The sequence below is a fragment of the Canis aureus genome, chromosome 9 (genome assembly GCF_053574225.1).
Source record: "Canis aureus isolate CA01 chromosome 9, VMU_Caureus_v.1.0, whole genome shotgun sequence".
Lineage (NCBI taxonomy): Eukaryota > Metazoa > Chordata > Mammalia > Carnivora > Canidae > Canis > Canis aureus.
In genome coordinates this window covers 36,328,840-36,337,866 of record NC_135619.1, presented here as the reverse complement: position 1 = coordinate 36,337,866, position 9,027 = coordinate 36,328,840, and the positions used below count along the sequence as shown (strand labels likewise).

At 40.0% G+C, this 9,027-nt stretch overlaps 1 long non-coding RNA gene across 1 annotated transcript; it reads left to right on the top strand.

Annotated features, from left to right (window-relative positions):
• The first annotated feature begins 5,173 nt into the window (after positions 1-5,173).
• On the top strand, positions 5,174-8,764 carry LOC144320104 (uncharacterized). Its single transcript, XR_013385689.1, has 3 exons — positions 5,174-5,281; positions 7,695-7,914; positions 8,448-8,764. It is a non-coding gene; the product is annotated as an uncharacterized LOC144320104 (long non-coding RNA).
• Positions 8,765-9,027: the final 263 nt, after the last annotated feature.

Below are 9,027 nucleotides of genomic sequence, written 5' to 3'. Positions count from 1 at the left end.
GCAAAACAAAAAAACTTCTAAAGGGCAGCCGGGGTGGCTCAGTGGTTTAGCACCGCCTTCAGTCCAGGGCGTGATCCTGGAGACCCCGGATCGAGTCCCACGTCAGGCCCCCTCCATGGGGCCTGCTTTTCCCTCTGCCCGTGTCTCTGCCTCTCTCTCTGTGTGTGTCTTTCATGAATGAATAAATAAAAATCTTAAAAAAAAAAAACCTGGAGGAATGCAAAAGCCCCATGGATGACTGTCTCCCATCCTTCTAATCTCTGGATTGATCTGAACATCACTAAAATTGGGACATCATGTGTCCTGATGTGATGAAATAAGTGCTCAGCATCACCTCGACGTTATTCTTGCTAAAGAGGGTGTATCTGAATCTAATCAAGTCTAGAGATCTCACGGCTAGTTTGAAAGTAATAAAAGAACAAATAGAACTAGGGGATAAAAGAACAAATTGGATGAGGAGGCAATCAGCCAAATCTAGAAGATGGGAAATCGTATGTAATAAATGACCCCATTTCTTCAATACATAAGCGGAATTTTAAAAGACGGGAGGAGAAGGAATAGTTATGGATTAAAAGAGAAATGATGCCATGCTTGGGTCTTGTTCTATCCTAACCTAAATCAACCAATTATAGAATGATTTTTAGAAAGTGGAGAAGCTCTGAACATGGATGGGGAATTAAATATTAATAAAATTATGTGAAAGAATTATTATTGTTAGGGGATATGTTGTTAAAAATCCTTGTGTGTTAAGAGTTAATTACTGGACTCTCTGAGGATAAAATGATATGATGTCATCATTTGCTTTGAATTACTTCACCACCACCACCAACAACAACAAAAATGGGAAAGAAAGAAAGATGGAAGAAGCCTGGCAAAAAGTGGTAAATGGTTAAAGCTGGTGACAGTACATGAAAGTTCATTACATTAGCTCTGCCTATTTAATTTTAAATTTTTCTATTGAAAAGTTTAATAAATAAAACTGTGGAAGAATGAAAAACTCAAAAACAAAAACAAATGTGGGAGAAATGAATCACAGGTGTAAAAGGTGGTAGGAGACCCTGCAGAATGGCTTTAACTTAGACCTCAGTGGACCCTCTCAGATCTTTGGAAGCCTGCCCTTCCTGACAATAACTTCCATTTTTTTCCTTTTCAATGTAGAATAGCTCATACTTTTTGCTCAGCGAGAAGACAGAGTTCCTATGGCAAAAACAAACAAACAAACAAACAAACACAAAACCAAGTGAGGTGGGAGAAGGGAGATAGAGAGAAATAGAGGAGGGAAGGGAGAGAGAGAATGATACAGATGTATCCCCTTCAAAGTCCAGTAGAGGAGACATCCATTAATGCAATAGTCATACAGATGAGTATTTAATCACCAATGGAGGCAAATACCACGAAGATAAAGAGGAAATTTCTATAAGAGCAGACAGCACAGGAACTTGCAAGGCAAAGACAGGCAGCCTCTCTAAGGAAGTGACCCTGGCTGCTGCTGAGATCCGAAGAATAAGTGGATATTACACATACAAATCGATTAGGGGAAAGCTGTTTAGGACAATCAAGAGAGAAGCTCTTGACCTTGGGTTGCAAGGAGGAGAATACACTGAAGGAGGCACCAGAGTATACAAAGGAGGGAGACCCTGGGAGACTCTTGCGGGGGCCCCACTAGGAACAATAGTGGCTTACGCTGGAATGGTGACAATGGAGATGGAGAGAAGTGGACTCATCGGGCAGATATTTATGGAGTAAAATTAATCCAACTTGGTGATGGATGTGATATGGTGATGGACATAGATGTTTCCTATTATACTCTTGGTATTATTTCCATGCTATCCACCCAAAACGCTGAGTTTTAGGGGCCTGTGCTAGTGGACCACTGGATGGGTTAAGTTGTGGGGTGCCAGGAAAAAGAACCATGATTTTGACTGATCCAAGTATTTTACACAAAATCTGGGACACTATTAAGGGAGAGCTGCGGCTGCTGTTGAACCCCTCAACATCTCCACCTACCACACACATATTCATACCCACTGCCAGGCTCTGAGGAAAGAGGAATTGCTCCATGTTAGAGAGCTAGCTTGAGTTCTGGTTATGGTTCTTACAAGTTGGGAGATGTTGGTCAGTTCAAGTTTCTGGGTCACAAACTCCAGTGCTGCCATTGAGGTCTAAGAACCATGGGACACTTGACCCCTGTAATGTGCGCTGAGCTGAAATGTTGAGAGGAAGAAACTGATGGAGGTGGGAGGTATCCAAAGTAGCACTTTAGATCTAGAAGTGATGAGCTCTACAGTAACTCTTGAAGGGAAGGCCAATATTTGCTGTGAAATCACTCAAATGAGCGGTGCCAGGTAGCTCAGTCAGTTGAACGTCTGCCTTCAGCTCAAGTCATGATCCCGGGGTCTTGGGATGGGCTTTGCTGGGGTGGGGGAACCTGTTTCTCCCTGTCCCTCTGCCTGCTGCTCTGCCTGCTTGTGCTCTTTGTCAAATGAATAAAATCTAAAAAAAAAAAAAAAAAAAAAAAAAAGGGAAAGAAAAAGAGAAATCACCCAAATGGTTCTTTTTATTGTACAAATGTAATGGAAAAAAACCTTCTATGAATTATTTCCACACAGAAGAGGATCTTTGCTTTCACTTTGCATAACCAAAGCCTGGTTCCCACCATGAAAGGGCAAGACCCAGTTTTGTAGTAGGTAAAAATCTACTGTTTTCTCTAATGACTATAGATAGGGGGAGAGGAGAGAAGTAGGCTAGTATGGACGCTTCCAGTCTGCATGAGTCCCACTGTTAGGCTTCCTTTCATCCATGACAGTGTCTGTTTTCCTGAATGGGATCCCATGGAAAGGAAAAACAAAGTCAAAATACCAGAGGTTGCCTGATATGGTACTTACTGCTCAAAGCACTGGATTAAGAGTCAAAAGTCTTCATGTCCACTTACTAGCTGTGTAATCATGTGCTAACTTCATACTCCCTGTACCTCTCTCTCTTCATCTGTGGAACTATGATAATAAAGTCACCGCCTCACTGGGAAATTTATGATGATTGAATGCAACACTCTTTGTGAAAGCACTCAGCATAAATGATTCAATACGTATTGATAGATAGTTGCTTTCTTTCTGCTGAAGACAATGGTTTTTTCAGTCATCTGTCCTTGTTCCACGACGAAAACCAAAAAAAGGAAACAGACTTTAACTAGGATCATGTGGCATGTGTACTCACTCAGTCTGTCTCCAGTCACTTCTGAGTCTTAATTAGTAAGAACACTAGCCAGCCAAACCCAAAGGCCCGCAAGCTTAGCCCTTTGGGTTGGCCTCCTGGGGGCCACAGCTCTGTCTGGTCAACCAAGCTTCTGGCTGGGATGCCACCCTTGTTGGACACACCAGCACAGCCTTGACACGTGAATGTTGATGAACAAACTGATACATCTATCCTGTAATTTAGATGCTGGAAGCTAAGTTTCATCCCACTGATAAGCTTGCCGACTATGAAAGCTCTCATGGGTCTTAATGAAAGTCCTTTTGGAAAGTCCTTTTGGACTTCCACCACCTCCACTTTGATCCCAAACTTTCTAATTGATAAGTTATTCTTTCCAGCCTATCTCTTAACTCAGACAAAAAACTCTTCAGCCAAAGCATCTCCTGATGGGACCTGAAACTCCCCCCTCAGGTAATAAAGATTGAATTGAACCAGCAAGACCCTGTGTGATTGACCCCAAAACCGTGATCGATTTGACCTTCACTGCCCAGCTGCGTGTACCCATTGGCCTTTGTCCCACCTTTTCCTCATATAAACCTAGAAGTATTTTTGGCACTTTGGAGACAGGCTTTGAGACGCTAGTCTGCTGTGTTGCCGGTGCTGGCCTCGCTGAAGTAAATCCCTTTCTTGTTTCACTGCCATTCATTTCTCTCCCTTTGGATTTTGTCAGCAGAAAAGTGGCCTAACCTGGTCTGTTTGGGATCCCCGGAGGCAGGTGCTCTTACAATCCTGCACCTTGGTTACACTAATGACCAGTTCTACCTTGCATATGACTACGAACAATCAACTACAGCTTCGACACTAGGATTCTCCGGGACTTGAGTGAAAATGTGCTAATCCAGTGTTTCTCAAGGTGTGGTCCCCGAGCCAATTGCTCCTGAAACTTCTGGAGATCTCGTTGAAATGAAGGCAATTCCCAGCACTACTGAATCAGAATCTCTGGGTGTGAGCTCAGGGATCGGCACTATTAACCATCACCACAAGAGTTTGATGCTCATTAAAGTTTGATGAAGGGTTAAACAAACTCATTCAAACTACTAAGTCTTCAGGGCTATATATAATAGATAATACTTCAAGCCAGAGCAATGTTTAAGTATATTGAAGTCCTGAATTCCAAAATACTAGTTATAATTTTAGAAATGAGTGCAATCTGAGATGTGTAAACGGGTGGCAAAATCTGATTTTTGGTATTTTACCTATGTTAATCAAATGCATTGGTTGCTCTAAAATGGGCAGATTTATCCATAAGGAATAAAATTATTGACTAATGGCTATAATAAGGTGTTACATCAGCCTCTGATAATAAGAATAAGCACAGTAGATAACCACTTTTGATCACTAGCTGTAACAACTGAATGTGACCCTTCACTACAGATTTTTACTGTCTGCTTTGAACTTAGAAGTATGTTTAAGTAGGAAAAATATTTTACTTTGTACTGAGTAGCAGAACTTCCACTTCAGGCTTCATTAAAGAAAATAAATATGCCATCTCTCCTCTTCCATTTCCCTTGGTTAAAGTAAAAAATATGTTCAGTGGGACTGGAGACAAAGAGGCTAGTTGTGTGGTTAGGACATTGGTTACACATAGGAAAATTGACCAACTCAGTAAATATATTGAGGCTATTGGGAGACAGATTTTTCAGTGGTAGAGTGGGGAGGTACAAATAGATAGGAGAGGAAAGTATAAACACTGTGTTGTTGGATTGAAACTGAAGGTATCAGTGTAAATTCATGGTTTTTAGGGTATACAGATAGATGGAGAAATGAATGATGGGTGGATGGATGAATGGATAGATACGGGTATGTATATGTGTGAGTGTGTCATATTTCCTAATCTGCTGAAAAGAGCTAAAAGCAATGATATTCCAGTACCAATGAGCACCAGGATCATGGATTCTAAATTCTATCCTCCACTAAAAGAACCCAAGCCTCTTTAAAGAAATAACTGATTCCAGGGCTGCTTCAGAGAAACAACAGGTGAACCCAGAACATCATGTAGTACCAAAAAGTGAGGAAGTGCTCAAAGAACAAGGTGAGCTTGTCAAAAGCCAGCTTGAGTGGTTTATAAATAATAATAGCAACAGGTTATAACACACTGAACAAAATAGAAATCCATGAGTCTATATGGATATACAAAAGTTAATATATAAATAAATGAAAGGAAGTGAAAAGCTCTACCTTCTAAGAGGATTCCAAATAACGAATATAGAGGAATAATAGAATTAGAAAATCACCATTTGGCAACTTCATGGTACTAATTGATTTAATCATGAATCAGCAATGGATGTGAAAACTAATGAGTGAAAATTTGATGAGGAGCATTAAATTTAGATAAAGCTAAAGCATCTCTCCACAAAATCCTTATTCATTGCTTACTAATAAGTAATAGTTACTAACTTTATAATAAAATAACCAGGGAGATACCATCTTAGCCAAGTGACAAAAGGAAACAACAACAGTAATAGGAAAAATAAATACTGTGCCTCCTGATATTATAGACTGAGAAGAACACAATATCACTTTGGTAGTGTTCCTGCCAGAAATGTATAATTTGAATCCAAACACAGGGAAACACCAAAAAAAAATTTTTTTTTGAGAAATATTTTACAGAGTAGATTTTTAAAACTGTCAATGTCATAAAGGTAAGGAAAGACCAGGGAACTGTTTTGAATTAAGGGAGATTAAAAGAAATAACAACTAAATATAACACATGATCCTAGATTGGATACCGGACCTTTAAAGGATACCATGGGTTGTTAACTGGGACAATCAGCAAAGTTTTAGTGAGATCTATGGATTAGATGATAGTATTGTTCAACATCAACTTCTTCTGGTTATATAAAAGAGAGCCTTTATTTTTAGGAAATACATGTTGAGTTGAAGTATTAAGGGACAAAGGGGGCTCATGTCTATAACTCTCAAATGGCTTAGAACAAATTAAGGAATATCCATGAGAGAAGAAATGATAAGGCAAAAGTGGTAAAATCTTAATGTGGAAGAAGTAAAAACTTGTCATCTAACCTGTTAGGTTCTTTCCCTGGGGTCTGCATATTACACTGACAAAAGACAGATTAACAAGAAGAAAAAGATTTATTCATGTACACCGGAGAGCTAGGGAAAGAAGTAGCTGGCTTCTTAAATGGTTTGAGTGAAAGGCTTATATACCTAATTTGAAAGAGGGAAAGGAGAAAGAAAGGCTTTTCTGGGGAGAATAAATAGGTTTCTTTAGGAAAAACAAATGGGATTTTTGAAGAATAAGTGAGAGATAAGAAAGTGATAGCGTTTATCTACAGAAGTATGAATGGTCTTTCTGCCTCCCTCAGGGCCATAAAACTCCTCAGTGAAGGAATTTGGGGAAGGCTTTATCTATGTTTTCCCTTCCGGGAGTAGATCTTCCCAAAAGAAGGAATTTTTGATAGCCTTATTTTCTAGAAATTGCTGCTTTTAGCCAGATAAGGAAAGCCCCCCAAGAAAGTTTCTTTTTGCATCTCTTGATTCTCAAATATCTTGAGCTTGAAATAATCTTTGTATCAACCCTGAGGTTCTGAGTGGTTCCCTACATTATCAATTGGGAAATCTTGATGAAAGATAAATAGGAGGAGTCCTTTGTATCATCTGTTGCAAAATTTCTGTAAATTTGAAACTACTTCAAATTTAAAAATTTTAAAGTATGCATACCCTTAACCTCAGAAATTGGAAATATCATTAAAAAGGTAAAAAGTCATCACATTTGCTTTATTCAAGTGCCAGCTCTGAAGGATAGATTAAATATATAAGGATTTAATTTCCATAAATAAGTGAGTAGTACACATCTACCCTTGAGGAAGAGAGCCCTGGAAGGAACATTAGTAACTCAATCCAGGTGGAAGGAGGTATTGTCCAGGATGCTGAGAGCTCTGCAGTCAGAAATGTCAGACAACAGATCTCGGCTGAGTGTAGGATAACCACGTAGCTGAAGGCTCTACTGACAGCTTCCTGGGATGTCAAGATGGTAAGATGGCCCTTGTGTCCACAGTTTGATCCTCTTGCCCAAATTCCCATCTTCAAAACCAACATAATGTTCAGATCTTCACTGCTAAAACAACAGGTACTTGCTTTTTTATTTTGCAAAATGTCAGTCCTGATATTTTCCAATACTACCAATAATACAATCAAGCTGCTTGTATTAAATACTTACTCTATGGTAGGCTCTCTCCCAAATATGTAACCTACATTGTTTTATTTGATCCTGCCTATTTTCCTGTGAAACAAGGATTATCATTTTTCTCTTCATGTTACAGAAAAGGAAACCAGATGCTCTGAGGGATTAAACTCTCCAGGATCACAAAGCTGATAAGTGGATGCATCTGGGTTTGAACCCAGGCTTCCTAATATCAAAGCCCATATAATTAACCACAATATAGGATGCTGTGTGCTATGCCTCAACATTCTCTGGTTTTCTCTAGACTCCAGCTTATAGAAATAACTCAGGGTCAAAATTCTGTGCCAAATATACCATCTCAGTGAAAAGAAATCCTGAGGTACCCAAGTGGAAACCAACTTAAGGTTACCATCTCAACCCAAACCCAGCAAGAGGGGAAGTGCTCTGCAAATGAGAGCTACCTCAGGTCAGAGCTGATTCCCATACTGCCAATGCCTCTGGGTGCCTCAATGCCATGCAAACTGGTAAGTGTTTAGCTACGTTTGGTTAAAAGGCAGGCAGAAGAGGTTTATAAAAGAAACTGAAAATTCTTATCTCCAATTTTAATTAATTTTCCTCTATTTTCTTAGAGATTCTTGCCTCAACATTCTTTCTTCCTCAGCTGAGTATTACATATGTCAAATAGCTACTCCTGACTAGTACCTACTAAAACAAAGTTTAGTACCTACTAAATCCAAGAGCTAGGACCAACCTGGAAGAAAATCGTGATCCCATCCCCAACTCTTAGTTCAGTCCTCCCAGCTCTCAAACTCTTTTTCCGCTCCCGTACACAATGGGTGATATTGAAAGTAACACACCTCCTTACTATAGGGATGCCATTAACTCTATGAAAAAGAATACCTTTTGCAAACATATACGTGTTAACTATTATCAGGAATAAGCCACAAATAGCTATGGATATGAAATATATTTTTGGTATATATTCTACATTTATTGCCTCCTACTAAGGGCTATTGTATTTTCCCCTGTTCTTTTGCGATTATTTCATCTGACTTAGATCAATCACCACCACAGCACCGGAGTAGATCTGAGTATAGTGGAAGCATGAAGTCTGTTAGAAATTGCTCCTGCCCAAGAATTTATACTCATCAAATTTATACCCAGAGAGCTGGACAGGTTGATGCCACAAGTAAGCCAAGCTCTGTTTTTGGACTGCCTGTGTGGAAAAGCCTCTGAATACTTCAGCATTAAATGATGATGATGATGATGATGATGATGATGATGATGATAAATTTGAATATATCATGTCATATTCAATCATCACCACAAATATATGAAAGTAACTTTTATTATTTCTATTTTCCACATAAGAAAGTTGAGGTTTCAAGTATTTAAAAAAAGGGTTGCCGGCGGGGGTTCCTCGGGAGGCGGGGCGTGGACGGGGAGGTGGAGACCAGCACGTAGACGCAGGTCGGGGCGGGGAGGACTCAGGAGGTTGGGGAGGACTCAGGAGGTCCGGGAGGACTCGGGAGGTCGGAGAGGACTCAGGAGGTCAGGGAGGAGTCAGGAGGTGGGGGAGGAGTCAGGAGGTGGGAGAGGACTCAGGAGGTGGGGGAGGAGTCAGAAGGTCGGGAGGA